Source organism: Nycticebus coucang, chromosome 6, assembly GCF_027406575.1.
Source record: "Nycticebus coucang isolate mNycCou1 chromosome 6, mNycCou1.pri, whole genome shotgun sequence".
In the NCBI taxonomy this organism is placed as follows: domain Eukaryota; kingdom Metazoa; phylum Chordata; class Mammalia; order Primates; family Lorisidae; genus Nycticebus; species Nycticebus coucang.
The window spans coordinates 29,295,220-29,308,400 of NC_069785.1; the positions used below are offsets into that span (position 1 = coordinate 29,295,220).

At 39.5% G+C, this 13,181-nt stretch overlaps 1 protein-coding gene across 3 annotated transcripts in view; it reads left to right on the forward strand.

The window, feature by feature from the left end:
* STXBP6 (syntaxin binding protein 6) overlaps window positions 1–13,181 on the forward strand; it is a 296,278-nt gene that overhangs the window by 199,082 nt on the left and 84,015 nt on the right. The gene's annotated exons all lie outside the window — the stretch shown is intronic.

Genomic DNA, 13,181 nt, shown 5'->3' on the forward strand with positions numbered 1-13,181 from the left:
TAGTAACTGTTATTTTACCCTGAGCAGTCAGGGTGAAGCCTTAACGTATTTTCCTTTTAAATGGCTACATCATCCTCTCTCCTTGATTGTTTATGGCTTGGCTAACACAAAATATTAGGGAAAGCAGTGGAGTCAGTCTTGGAAAATGTAGGAAAGCAATTTCTGTACTTGGGTTTACTGATAAAACTGTGGGAGACATGCTTCCTCATGTTTTTTTCTTTATAGAACTTTAAAACTGTTTTTTTCATGAATGACTTTAGACTTAAAGGCAAAAATCACTTCAAGACATAATGAGGAGCTTTAGAATTCAGTGTTTCATTTTGAGTGTGCCTCTCAGTGAAAAAATGTGGAAATGGTGGGTTCAAAAAAAGCATTAAGAAACATTACAGATCTGTGTGCTTTACTGAATATTTGCATGATTTTCGAAAGTTGGCATTGAAGACTGATTTGCCAGGAGGACTATGCCGATGCCGAGGCATTCTGCGTGGATGCTTGGGGAAAAGACACAGAGGCACTGTCTCTGAAACGTCACTCCAACACGTGCTGCCCTTCTGCCTAACTCTTGGCTTCGGTAGCCAAAGCTTAGGTCTCTCTCACTGCTTTCAGAAGAAGAAGCTGTATTAGAATTATTGTCCTTTGGGAAACAAGTCAAAATGAGATTCTTTCAGTGTGTTATTGAAATTTAAAATGAAAATTTCTTGATTCAGAAGTGGAGATATTGGGGCGGCGCCTGTGGCTCAGTGAGCAGGGCGCCGGCCCCATATGCTGAGGGTGGCGGGTTCAAACCCAGCCCTGGCCAAACTGCAACAAAAAAATAGCCGGGCGTTGTGGCAGGCGCCTGTAGTCCCAGCTACTCGGGAGACTGAGGCAGGAGAATCGCCTAAGCCCAGGAGTTGGAGGTTGCTGTGAGCTGTGTGACGCCACGGCACCCTACCGAGGGCAATAAAGTGAAACTCTGTCTCTACAAAAAAAAAAAAAAGAAATGGAGATATTGGTTGGTGCCTTCTATTACTGAATTTCCATTATGAGTAGAAGATGGAAATCAGGAGCTATTTGAAGCTGTTCTTCAGGTCATTTTAGCCAAAATTCTTTAAAATTGTGTTTGAAGACATGAATATGTTTTGACATGAGGAAATTGTTCTGTTTTTTTTTTCTACTCTACCTTTTAAGGATTAAATTGGTCTGCAGCCAGTCCCATGCCACACAATGCAAGTGGCTGATAGATCTACTGAATCTCAATGGCTCGCTGAAACCTTCTTTATTTCTTTCTTCTGAATAAGATGTGTCCTTTCTGCAGAGATGGCTAGACAATTATATGTTAAAAAGTGATTAGGAGATTTCTTAAAGAGAGGAAAGCAGCCTTCAGTAAGAGGGTTTTGTTTTATTGTTTCCCTTTTTAAACATAGCTTGTTATTTTGTTCCGTTGTTTACCAGTTATTTAAGAGCTTGTGTTATAGGAAAGTTCCAATTCAGAACATTTTTTAAAAGCATTCTTTACAAAGGAGAGTAAGTCTGACATTTCCATTAGCTTTTGCAGAATAATCCCAGGGGGATTTAGGAGCTGTGGAAGAACAAAAACTGGTCAGTAAGCCAGCTCTCGGAGCCCAAATAGCACAATGGAGACACTGCAAACTGAGTCCATGCTGGTGATTTCAGTGGCTCATTTTTCTGTAATAAACTAAATATTGGGGAAGTTTTTCACATCTAATAACTTTGAAAGTATCCAACATGTGCTGGGTGAACTGGCTGGCAACCTGTAAAAGACTGAAACTGGACCCATACCTTTCACCATTAACTAAGATAGACTCTCACTGGATTAAAGATTTAAACTTAAGACATGAAACTATAAAAATACTAGAAGAGAGTGCAGGGAAAACTCTTGAAGAAATCGGTCTTGGCAAGTATTTTATAAGGAGGACCCCCGGGGCAATTGAAGCAGCTTCAAAAATACATTACTGGGACCTGATCAAATTAAAAAGCTTCTGCACAGCCAAGAACACAGTAAGTAAAGCAAGCAAACAGCCCTCAGAATGGGAGAAGATATTTGCAGGTTATATCTCCAACAAAGGTTTAATAACCAGAATCAACAGAGAACTCAAACGTATAAGCAAGAAAAGAACAAGTGATCCCGTCGCAGGCTGGGCAAGGGACTTGAAGAGAAACTTCTCTGAAGAAGACAGGTGCACGGCCTACAAACATATGAAAAAATGCTCATCATCCTTAATCATTAGAGAAATGCAAGTCAAAACTACTTTGAGATATCATCTAACTCCAGTAAGATTAGCCCATATCACAAAATCCCAAGACCAAAGATGTTGGCCTGGATGTGGAGAAAAGGGAACACTTCTACACTGCTGGTGGGAATACAAATTAATTCATTTCTTGTGGAAAGATGTTTGGAGAACACTTAGAGATCTAAAAATAGATCTGCCATTCAATCCTATAATTCCTCTACTAGGTATATACCCAGAAGACCAAAAATCACATTATAACAAAGATATTTGTAGCAGAATGTTTATTACAGCCCAATTCATAATTGCTAAGTCATGGAAAAAGCCCAAGTGCCCATTGATCCACGAATGGATTAATTAATTGTGGTATATGTACACCATGGAATATTATGCAGCCTTAAAGAAAGATGGAGACTTTACCTCTTTCATGTTTACATGGATGAAGCTAGAACATATTCTCAAGAATGTGTTCTCAAAGTATCTCAAGAATGGAAGAAAAAGTATCCAATGTACTCAGCCCTACTATGAAACTAATTTATGGCTTTCATATGAAAGCTATAACCCAGTTATAATCTAAGCATATGGGGAAGAGGGAGAGGGAGGGGAGGGGGGAACAGAGGGAGGGTGATTGGTGGGATTACACCTGCCGTGCATTTTACAAGGGTATATGTGAAACTTAGTAAATGTAGAATATAAATGTCTTAACACAATAACTAAGAAAATGCCAGGAAGGCTATGTTAACCAGTGTGATGAAAATGTGTCAAACGGTCTATAAAACCAGTGTATGGTGCCCCATGATCACATTAATGTACACAGCTATGATTTAATAATAAAAGAAATAGGTGAATAGAGTACAGCCCAATAAGATATTTTGAGAGAGATATGCCAGATTCCCATAACTTTTATAATAGTATATTGCTATAATTGTTCTACTTTATTATTAATGATTATTGTTAATCCCTTACTGTGCCCAATTTATAAATTAAACTTTATTATGGGTATTTCTGTAGAGGAAAAAACATAGTATATTTAGGATTTGGCACTACCTGTGGTTTCAGGCATCCACAAGGGATCTTGGAATATTTCTCCCCTGGATAAGGCGGACTACTATAGTAGCAGACAGCTTGCAATTGAGAATTTACACTTGTGTTCTCATATACTGACTGCATAATCATTAAGAGAATAGTCTTAAAGACCAGCTACCCGGTTTGGAATCATTGTGTGACCTTGAGAAAGGCACTTTCTTCTCTAAATCTCATGTTCTTTATCTGTAGATATTGATGATATTAGAAATTACTTCAGGGAGTGGATGAACAAATGAATTACTTAATATTAGTCTGCCCGGGCTGTCATACAAAATACCATAGACTCGGTGGCTTAAACAACAGAAATTTATTTTCTCACAATTCTGGAGACTAAAGTTCAAGATTAAGGTTACTATTAGGGGGCAGCACCTGTGGCTCAGTGAGTAGGCCGCTGGCCCCATATACTGAGGGTGACGGGTTCAAACCCAGCCCCAGCCAAACTGCAACAAAAAATAGCCAGGTATTGTGTGGCAGGTGCCTGTAGTCCCAGCTACTCAGGAGGCTGAGGCAAGAGAATCGCCTAAGCCCAAGAGCTGGAGGTTGCTGTGAGCTGCGACACCATGGCACTCTACCGAGGACAACGAAGTAAAACTCTGTCTCTACAAAAAAGAAAAAGAAAAAGAAAAGATTACTATAAGGTTTGATTTTGGGGGAGGGCTCTCTTCCTGCCTTGTATATGGCCACTTTCTCACAGTTTTCACACTGTGGAGAGAAAGTGGTGTCTCTCTCTCGCTACCAATCTAAATATAGGGACCCCACTTTCATGATGTCATCCAACCTAATTACCTCCCAAAGGCCCTGTCTCCAAATACAATCACACCGAGGTTAGGGCTTCAATGTATGGCTTCTGTGGGTTGGGGTTGAGGGACACAATCCGGTTCATAGCAACGTGTATAAAGGTTTAAACCAGTGCCAAACATTAAGTACTAAACAAAAGTTACTTACTATTGTTCTTGTGCCAGGCATGATCTTGCTTGAATATTACAGACATGTTGACATGTGAGTAAATATATCCTCTTCAGATGAGGCAACTGAACTCAGAGATTTATCTGCCTTGACTTAGGGTGGCAAAGCTGACTTGATGCTACTGCATTGTTTTTCAACTTTTTATATCTCTCAGCACACTTGAACCTATAGCTGCACTTCTGTGGCACACTTAAATTATGTTGATTTAAAAACAAAGAGTAAAAAAAAGCATGTACTAACTGTGTTTTGAACTTCTTTCAAAATAAATTAATGATGTTTAAAAAAAAAAAAAGTATCCAACATGGACACTTTAGGGAGTAAAGATAGTTAGTTTACAGCAGGCTATTCTGCAGTTGCAGATTTAATATTTGAGGTATCTGCCCTGGTTTATGGCTTAAACTTTTATGGCTTTTCTTGATCACAATTTTTTATCAATATACTTTTTTATTACCAAAAAATAGTGATATACTTGATGGGATCCTAGAATAAAGGACATTGTATAAAAACAAATGAAATGTGAATAAAATATGAGCTTAATAGTATAACAACATAGGTTCATTAGTTGTGATTTCCACCTAATATTTTTTTTTATTAAATCATAGCTGTGTACATTAATGTGATCATGGGGCACCACACCCTGGTTTCATAGACCGTTTGACACATTTTCATCACACTGGTTAACATAGCCTTCCTGGCATTTTCTTAGTTATTGTGTTAAGACATTTACATTCCACATTTACTAAGTTTCACATGTACCTTTGTAAGTCCACCTAATAATATTAACAGAAGATGTTAACAATAGGGGAAAATGGGTCTGTGGTACCAAGGCACGCTTGGTATTATTTTTATAATTGGTTATATAAATCTCACCTATTCTGAAATAGTGTATTTAGAAAATGCTTGTAGAAAATTTGATAAGTACAGAAAAGTACATGTTTACAGAGAAACACACACAGGAACACCATTTTCATGTGTGTTTGTATACACTGTAGTCATGAGAACTGTACACGTATTGCTTCATAATTTCCTTTTCTAAGTGAACATCTTTCCATGTCATTAACTGTTTTATGGCATATAACTGTTGCATAAGATTCAATTATATGAAAATACAGCAATGCATGAAACCAATCTCTTTTTATTGGGAATTGCAGTTATTATCTGTATTTCATTATTATAAACAATACCACATCTTAGCCATGTAATTAAAGCTTTGATTCACATTCACTATTATTTTCTGAGGAACAGTTTCTAGAAATGATACTGCTCACTCAAAGAATATGCAAAGTTTCAAAACTGGTGCTAGCTTTTAGATACATAAATTTGAGTTATTATCAGGGGTAGCTGATTAAATATGAGGGATCATATGAACCAATGAACTAATAGTAGAGAGGTAGGCAGGAAGTTGAGGGAGATTTCATTGAAATGTTCTATTTATTAATCTACTTACAAAGCTTTGCTGAGAGATGGCGTGTGGAACTAGAAGAGAATGACTAAATAAAGCCCCAGTGAAGCATGCGAAAGATTGAAGGGGAGCTCCAGAGACAGGTAGGGCAGCTCTGCGGTTGAGAGTAGGCATTGTAGTCAACCTTTGCTGCTGCCTCAAGGAGGAAGCAAAGGAAGTTCTGCCTGAGGTTTGGGCATCTCAAGGTTAGTTAAGTTGGGACCACGTCCCGTAGGTATGGGAAAGCCCCTCTTACACCCAGTGACCCAGAAGAAGGTAGGCAATGTAGGAACAGATAGGTTACCTGTGTCAGACAGTGAGAGAAGGACCCTGCCAAGGTAGAAAACTAACATCCTGGTTTGCACTGTAGCACTCGCCTCTAATTTTAGGCATATAGGAGTGGATCTTCCCCATTTACAGAGATATCTTTACATCTGACTTACACACCGTCTCTCCAGCCGACCACTAGCCCATATAGACACAGTTCTCTCTTCCCCATCCTTTTGGTAGCTGCAGTCCAGAGTGATGACCAGAGCATGCCTACCCCTAACATTGCTATATTCTCCCAAATGTGCCAGCCTAGATCTTCAACTTTTAAACCTACATCCATGGCATTGCTGGAAACAGTCCTTACATGATTTCCTAGTTTGTTTCCCTGCCTGCAGTATATTTAGGTAAACTCGAGTCCAGCCTGGTTGCCTCTGTGCCATGAATGGCTATAAATGGACCTTAGCAATAAGTTGTATTTCTATATTCAGATACACAAAATTTGTAAATGTCATCTCTGCTGTTTTACTCAGACTTGTCATTCTTAACATTTCATCTTGTTTCAAATGTTTTTCTAATATACCGTGTAAATGTGTTTTTGATGATGTTTTTAATGGGGGCTCAAATACTGACTTGAGTCCTTCTCTGAAGTCTACTCCCTAGACAGGGATTTGCTTTTCTGTCATAGCTGGAGGAGTGTTCCAGTGTGAGCTGCATCTGTTGGCCTGAGCTCTGGCCACCTACAGTGGCCTTGAGAAAGCGAGGAGATTCAGGAAGTCATAGAGCTCCAAGCAAGGTGCCTCTCAGTTTTTACCCTTGCCATTCGTGGCCCACAATCATTGAATACAGCCTGCACCCTTCCAATTGTTCCCACTGTTCTGTTCAGATTTGCAGAAAATCTGCAAATGTCTGGACAGCTCACCGTAGGTAACATCACCTGCAAAGTAAGGCCTTGCAGGGAAGCAAGAAGATAGTGGGGAAGTGAAAGGAGTGTGAGAACACCAGTCTTAATAGAAGAGTATCTAAATAGTATCCTTGGATTTTGTATTTTCAAAATAACGAAAAAATGTCCTTTCAGTGTATGAATGTGGAAACCTTACGAAATAGGAATCATCTAACCTTTCCGAAATTGGAACTTCCCCACAGCGCTGCTCGGCTAAGCCTTTTCTCTGCCCTCTAACGTCCTTCTGGCCCTTCTTTCCTTTTTAGGATCCGAGTGTGCAGCACTAGATTTATCATAATCTTTAATTCATGTAATGTTCTCATCATTGATCTATACCTGGCCCACTTTTTAAATTTGGTTATTTTTAATAAACATCTTTTCTGTTAGTAGGAACGGGACTGTTTCCAGATTTTACTCTTGTGTCTCTCTTTACCGTTCATTTTCACATACAGACCCCAAATTCCCAGCGGCAGCTGATGAGGAGCAGTGAGTCAGGCACCAGGACCGCAGGTCCTGCCCCAGGGACTTCCTGTATATTCCCCAGTTGTGACAGTCCCCATTCTTCAGAGGTTCTTTCTCTCTGTGAACATTTCACACGATGCCTTTGACAGATCAGCCTCCATCAGACCCATGGCTGGTAAACCTGTGGACATGAACTCATGTACCCCCAAGGGGTTAGGAATAGGTTTTACCTTCTCTGGGAAATTTTTAAAGTCTTTGTTTCTGTTCCTAGTCACCGCATTTTTTTTTTTTTTTCAATACAAAGCAAAGTCTTAGTAGTGCCTCACTAAGGAAATTTTCCACTGGTTTCCCTAGGGAATATTGTGAACAATATAGTGAATTAGTAAATCTGTTTTTTAAAGTATTTTCCCAGTGCCCTTTACACAAGACAACTTGGAACATGACAAGGAGAGAAGACAAATGCCAGTTCAGTAATGAGTGTCCTATCTTAGTCTTTCACTCACAGAGTACATGGCCATCAGGCCTAATGGTAGAAACAGGTTCACCATTTAATAGGTGAAGGAGAGCATTCACCAAGAGGATAAATAGGAGCGAGAAACAGGTCATCTCAGGGTTGCCCCACGTCAGTAGTGGGTCGGGGAGAGCCAGACACCCCCAGCGGGCAGTTTGCCGCCTGCCAGCTCTCTCGGGAGCTGCCCTGCATTGTGTGGGAATCATTATCTTTGCTTGGCTTTTTATTGTTCACAGGGGCAGCTCCTGCCAACCAAGATCCTGTTTCTGTTTTGTAAAAAGAGTGCCTGGAGCTCAGGGAAAGAAAGGCTCTGTAGAGAAGCAAGAAACATTAAAAGAAGAGGAGTAAAATAGATTCTGTCAAATTATTTGTGTAGTCCTTCTTTTTTCCTCATCTTTTCTTAAAATAATTGGTTTAGGCCTGTAATAGAATTGCCATCAAACAAACCCTGAGAGTCAGTTATCTTGGATGCCAGCAAGAAAGTATAAGTGTACCCAAAGAGATCATGGAGCCCAAATGAAAAGAAATATTGATCGCGAGCGGAGAGCCAGCCTGGAGCAGGGAAGGAGGCAAGAGGGTTTTCTTTTTTGATTTTTTGGATCAATAATACCTTGATACTATTTATTCCAATAGCAAAGTGGATTACTGGAAAAGCATTATAGTATAGAACTCTTTAAACTTTGTTCTTTTCTTTTTAAAGAAGGAAAACTTACGATTTCGTTCTCTGTGTAATAAACACTCATTATATACAGGGCTGGTGAAGATACGAATGACCATAGCAAAACCAATCTTACGTATTATATATGTACTATTTGATTATTAATTTAATAGGAATGATGAACTAAATGGGAGGAATTTTCTTCTTTTTCTTTAAAAGGAAGCCATTTTCTTACGTACTCTAGTGACACGGCTCATATAGCTTAAACTCACTTGGCCATTGGTGTTTTGATGCTTATTTTCTTTTTTGAGAGTTCTTTTATAGAATGTCAATAGGCTTTATTAGATTTATCAAGTTAAACATGTCCAAGGCCTGGGGCTGTTTAAGTCAAACACTGTAAATGAGAATTTAGGCGTTGTGTACTTTTAGAGCCATTCTCTCTGTCTCTCACAGTTTCATTGGTGTAAGAATCAGCACAGGCATAATATCCCCTTCCTAGTTTGCATTACTCACATAAACCTGTTCAAACAGATATCAAGTCATCTCCAAAGGAGAAAGCAATTAGTACATTTTTGTCAGAGGACCAACTAATGAGGATGAAACATGTTTAGAGGCCAAAAGTCCCAATGTGACTTCTGAGAAAGTTCAGGTTGAGAAAAGGTCAATAGATATTTGAATTTAGGACTCTTTCCAGAACTGGATAAGTACCTGGTAAAAGCCACATGTAGAATCTGTGGTCGTCACAGATGCATGGAAAATTTGGTGCAGGATAAAGGTGGAGAGAAGAGAAACTGTTCACAAATAGTGTCGGAATCAACATGTGGTGAAATAGGTTGGATATATGCCGTATATCACACTCCCTCATAAATTTCAAATAGTTTAAATATTACAAAATGAAATCAGGAATAATTTTAAAAACAAAAGAAGAAGGTCTTTGGAGCAGGGAGAAACTTCCTAACCATGTCTGAAAATCATGAAGTCATAAAAGGAAAGGTTGATGAATGACTATAGTTTTAAAAAGCGGAACAGAGCATAACTTCCAAAGTGTCATAACACAAATCACCAAAAGTTGAAGGACTAGTGAGGTGCGGGAAGAATAGTCATATCACAAGGAGCTCATCTCCTTAGAATAGAAAAACCACTAGAAATCAACAATAAAAAGGGTAGCCAACACAATGGGAAAATGAGCAAAAAATATAAACTGATGATTTGCAAGAAAATATAATGGACCTTAAACATATTGAAAACCTCTCTAATAATAGAAGTGCCAATTAAAACTATTCTGAATATAGTTTCTCATCTCTCAGATTGGTAAAAATGTAGCTTGATGATACTTTGTCTTGGTATATGTATGAGGAAATAGACATCTTAGAGATTTCTGGTAGAAATGCAAGGCGTTATAATCCCTAAGGAAGGCCAAGGGCAATATTTATTAAAATGACAGGTGCATTTTTTTCTTTGACCCCATAAGCCAATTTACTTTTGGAACTTTAGTGCAGGGTATACTTAACGGATTATTCATATGTCATTGTCTGTAGTAGTAAAAGATTAGGAACAGTTCCGTATCCTTCAATAGGGGGCTGCTTAGATAAGGTGTGCAACATCCTCAGGATGGAGGAAACATTACACAGCTATACAGAGAAGGAAGAAGTTCTCTGAATTTGGATCTGTTTATGAATCTTGAAAAAGTTCCAGGATACCTGTACCGTGTTAAGGAGAGTAAGGAAAGAAGGGAGGGAGGAAAGAAAGAAAATGTATATAATGTGCTACCTTTTATTTAAGAGAGCAGGAAAATGAGACTATTCTATTTGTTGTTTCCACAAATAAATTCTTGGAAGGTATAAAAGAGGGCAGGAGAGGAGGGACGGAACGGAGTAAGCAGACACACAGGTGGGAGGAAGATATCTCAATGTGTTTTTTTTTTTTTTGCATTATGCAAATGTATTATCTGTTTAAAATTAATAATAAAATAAAATTTAAAAAAGAACAAGTAGTCAGAAGGCACTGACAGTCTTAATAAATGGCTTTGAGGTCTTTGGGTACAGAGCCATTGTATTCAAACAGACATCTAGCTGATGTCTTCTGGATGCCCCAGTGAGGGGCTAGGGCTCCAATATATTCACAGATGTTTCTGCTGTTTAACCATGCTACGTTAATAAAGCTCCTTCCTCCTAGTATTCCCTCTAGGCTTAAGGAATACTGCGTAGTAGATCTAATACATGCCTGCCTAATTGAGGTGAACACCTTCAGGTGGAGTTTTGTGCAAAGGCAAGCCAAGTTTAAAAAGTGAAACATTTTCATAATCCCTGACATATTAAGAAAATTTAAGAAAACCAACCTAGCTCAACATCTTCAGTTCAAAACACGAGTTAGCTGTGTGTGTTAAATTAGAGCACCAGATTTCATTCGCTTTCCACTTGCACCTGATTCATCATTGCTCCAATTTTTAATGTTCCTAAACATTACCTGTTGAAGCTGTTAAAATCCGGTAAGTGTCTTCGCATACCCAATTAAATGCCCAATTACCAATTTTAGGCTCTTGACTTACATTTTAGAATGAAATGAACCTAGCCCTGCAGCTGAATTGTTAATGGGTAGCAGATCTCAGGGGAAGTAGGATTCTAAATGTTCCTGGCTATTTCAGTTTCAGCAGAAACACAGGCATGTCACTGCTGCTTCTCCATCAAACCCCGTGCATGCCCACACTGGTGCACATTCTCCTGCTGGGTGGCCTTTCACTAGAAGACAGAGGGCAAACAGGAGTTTTCAGAACCTGGGCAAGGACACGGGAATCACTTCCTTTTCATGAAAATAATAGTGCCTTTGTGTTGAGGCCAGGAAACAAGACCAGGAAGCTTAGAGTTCTGCTTCTGAACATAAATATGTATTTAACAAGATTACTTCCTAAACATTCAGTTTGAGCCTAGAGGAGTATCCCGGATTCTTGTCCAGGATGTGAGTTGTGTTAAGATTCATCCCAGGTCAAGGCAATCTAAAAGAAATCAGCAGCTTTCTCGCTGGCTTTATTTCTGTACTTGTAAACTGGCCCTTCCCAGTTAGTAGGACTCTTTTTTTAAGCTATGGAAGCATGCGGGTGGTTTGAGGGATAAATTAGATCTGTTTTGCTTCTCTTCTGTTTGCTTCTCTGGATCAGCCCCACCTGTCCTTTTGGCCACAGCTCAAATGCCACTTCTTCCGTGAAGAAGCTGTCCTGCATCCACTGGAAACCCACCTCCCGCCCCACCCCTCCACTCCACCCAGTGTGTGTTCTTTCCCTCCTCCAGACACCTAATTATATACTTGCTGGTGATAAGAAATACACATTGCGGTATTTGTCATACCCTGCTTGTATTTTAGCACTTAGGGACTTGTCGTTTCTCTTCTGATTCCCTGACGAGTAGGACGCACTTGAATCACCTCGTACTTATTTTCACCCCTCAGCTCCTCTCTCCTCTCTCCCCCTTCTACTCTTACCCTTGTGGATCACTTTTCCTTCAATATGCACAGAATAAATATTTGTTCAAATGGATGTTATTTGTGCCTTCAGATTTTTGCAAAAGAAAAGAATAGTCACACTGCTTTATGATTCAAATGTTATCAGTTTAAATTCCTCTTAAATGAAACAGAAAATTTACATAAATGTCTCATATTCATCTATGATTCCCTGTAGGGGAATTTAGCAAAGTTATGAACATAACATTCTGCCACTCCCAACAGAATAGCTTTCCCATACCATGAAGCTCCTTTTGTGCCAAGACACACACCCCCTGCCTGCCACCCCCACCCCAACAGTTCATCCAGTTATCTCTTTGAGAATCTCAAATGAGTCTTGAAACAAATGGGTATACAGAGTTGAAGATAACTCTTGTGTGATGGGCATTTAAAAATGAATAGATATTTTATATTTTCAGCTTTTATTTGTATCTATAAAATAAAGGACACTATTTCTATCTCTAAAAGGAATTCTGCTATCATATTTTTAGTGAGCTTGAGAGAATGGGCGTCACAGTGTGCAGCATGCATTTAAGTGACTTGTAGAATCATAGAACACTAAAACTACAAGGGTCTCATGGTGTTCTCTGGTCCAGTTTTATCTTACAAATGATCAAACTGTGACTAGTCCAGGCAAAAGAAGGCAGACTGGGCACAGGAGCCCCAGTCCTTGATGCCAAGTCCTGCACTTTCTCTCAGATGCTTCTACACCCCTTGGTAGTTGCTGTTACTGGGGAAGCTGCAGTCCTGTGCTAATGGGTATAAGGTTCTTTCCCTCCGAAGAGCACCTTCCTCTACAGAGCACATTGCCTAGTTTCTAGGCCAAATCCTGTGCCTCTAATGCTGTTTTAGAACAGGATGGAGCAGGTGACGAACCACAAGGCAATCAGATGCCAGAAACATTGGCCACTGGAGAGCCGTTTCAATGAGCATGGGCTACTGATGAGCAGTGGGCAAGCACTGCCTAGTACTAGACAGTGATACTGGTGAACTACAGTTGAGGTTATGGGAAGACAGTGCTTCCCATAGGAAGGAAAGAGCATTACCTTCCTCTCAGGAGACAGCAGATTGATCTTCTAAAGAGCCATTGTATAATGCTCGGACCCCATGCTAAAGGACCTTTT